Here is a 2731-nt window from a genome sequence, read left to right as displayed (position 1 = left end):
CCATGTTGCGATGCCCAGCGCAGCAGTCTGGGAGCTGTCCTTGTTAGTGAAGACAGAGGCAAAAAAAGCATTGAGCACATTAGCTTTTTCCACATCCTCTGTCACTAGGTTGCCTCCCTCATTCAGTAAGGGGCCCACACTTTCCTTGGCTTTCTTCTTGTTGCCAACATACCTGAAGAAACCCTTCTTGTTACTCTTGACATCTCTTGCTAGCTGCAGCTCCAGGTGCGATTTGGCCCTCCTGATTTCATTCCTACATGCCCGAGCAATATTTTTATACTCTTCCCTGGTCATATGTCCAACCTTCCACTTCTTGTAAGCTTCTTTTTTATGTTTAAGATCCGCTAGGATTTCACCATTAAGCCAAGCTGGTCGCCTGCCATATTTACTATTCTTTCGACTCATCGGGATGGTTTGTCCCTGTAACCTCAACAGGGATTCCTTGAAATACAGCCAGCTCTCCTGGACTCCTTTCCCCTTCATGTTAGTCCCCCAGGGGATCCTACCCATCCATTCCCTTAGGGAGTCGAAGTCTGCTTTCCTGAAGTCCAGGGTCCGTATCCTGCTGCTTACCTTTCTTCCCTGCGTCAGGATCCTGAACTCGACCATCTCATGGTCACTGCCTCCCAGATTCCCATCCACTTTTGCTTCCCCCACTAATTCTTCCCTGTTTGTGAGGAGCAGGTCAAGAAAAGCTCCCCCACTAGTTGGCTCGTCTAGCACTTGCACCAGGAAATTGTCCCCTACGCTTTCCAAAAACTTCCTGGATTGTCTATGCACCGCTGTATTGCTCTCCCAGCAAATATCAGGAAAATTAAAGTCACCCATGAGAACCAGGGCGTGCGATCTAGTAGCTTCTGCAAGTTGCCGGAAGAAAGCCTCATCCACCTCATCCCCCTGGTCCGGTGGTCTATAGCAGACTCCCACCACTACATCACTCTTGTTGCTCACACTTTTAAACTTAATCCATAGACACTCAGGTTTTTCTGCAGTTTCGTACCGGAGCTCTGAGCAGTCATACTGCTCCCTTACATACAGGGCTACTCCCCCACCTTTCTGCCCTGCCTGTCCTTCCTGAACAGTTTATAACCATCCATGACAGTACTCCAGTCATGTGAGTTATCCCACCAAGTCTCTGTTATTCCAATCACGTCATAATTCCTTGACATCACCAGGACCTCCAGTTCTCCCTGCTTGTTTCCAAGGCTTTGTGCATTCGTATATAAGCACTTGAGATAACCTGCTGATCGCCCGTCATTCTCAGTATGAGGCAGGAGCCCTCCCCTCACAGACGTTCCTGCCTGTGTTTCCTCCCGGTATCCCGCTTTCCCACTTACCTCAGGGCTTTGGTCTCCTTCCCCCGGTGAACCTAGTTTAAAGCCCTCCTCACTAGGTTAGCCAGCCTGCTCGCAAAGATGCTCTTCCCTCTCTTCGTAAGATGGAGCCCGTCTCTGCCCAGCACTCCTCCTTCATTGAACACCATCCCATGGTCAAAGAATCCAAAGCCTTCTCTCCGACACCACCTGCGTAGCCATTCGTTGACTTCCACGATTCGAGGGTCCCTGCCCCGTCCTTTTCCTTCCACGGGGAGGATGGACGAGAACACCACTTGCGCCTGAAACTCCTTTATCCTTCTTCCCAGAGCCACTTAGTCCGCAGTGATCCGTTCAAGGTCATTCTTGGCAGTATCATTGGTGCCCACGTGGAGAAGCAGGAAGGGGTAGCGATCCGAGGGCTTGATGAGTCTCGGCAGTCTCTCCGTCACATCATGAATCTTAGCCCCTGGCAAGCAGCAGACTTCTCGGTTTTCCCGGTCAGGGCGGCAGATAGATGACTCAGTCCCCCAGAGGAGAGAGTCCCCGACCACCACCACCCGCCTCCTTCTCTTGGGAGTGGTGGTCGTGGAACCCCTCATCTCAGGACAGTGCATCTCATGCCTTCCAACCAGTGGAGTCTCCTTCTGCTCCCTTCCCTCAGACGTATCATCTGGTCCACTCTCCGCATTAGTGCCTGTGGAGAGAACATGAAAGCGGTTAGTTACCTGTGTCTGCGTTGCTGAAACCTGGACATTCCCCCTTCTTCTTCTGGAGGTCACATGTTGCCTTTTATATCGATAGAACAAAATCTTTTCTCATGTCTCCAAAATTATTTGTTCATCTTGAACGATCGAAAGGACCCTCTATTTCCAAACAACACCTATCCAAGTGGATATCAGACTGTATCAAAATCTGTTACCTGTAGTATGAACAACAAACCCCTACAGGGATCTATACTCATTCTACTAGGAGTCTCTCAACCTCCCTAGGTTTTCTCAACAACATCCCTATTGTGGAAATCTGTAGGACCGCAACCTGGATCTCACTGCAGACTTTCACACAACACTATGAGTTACAACTTCCGTTACAACAATCTTCCGAGGCCCTGTTTGGTCACATAGTACTTTCATCTGTTATGACTTCAACTCCAAAGCCCCCTCCTTCCTGAAATCACCTAAAGTGGACCACCCACAGGGACACCACTTGAAGAAGAAGAAGAGAAAGTTACTCACCTTGTGCAGTAACGGAGGTTCTTTGAGATGTGTGTTCCTGAGGGGGCTCCACTACCCTCCCTCCTCCTCCCTCTGCTTCGGAGTTCTGTCAAACACAGTCTCTGCAGTAGAGAAGGGAGTGGGGGTGGATGGGTCACACAGCGCTGGTTAACTGCCTGAAGCAGTGCAAGACAGGGACTGTGC

Source organism: Natator depressus, chromosome 1 (genome assembly GCF_965152275.1).
Source record: "Natator depressus isolate rNatDep1 chromosome 1, rNatDep2.hap1, whole genome shotgun sequence".
NCBI classification, from domain to species: domain Eukaryota; kingdom Metazoa; phylum Chordata; order Testudines; family Cheloniidae; genus Natator; species Natator depressus.
This window is presented reverse-complemented; position numbering follows the sequence as displayed.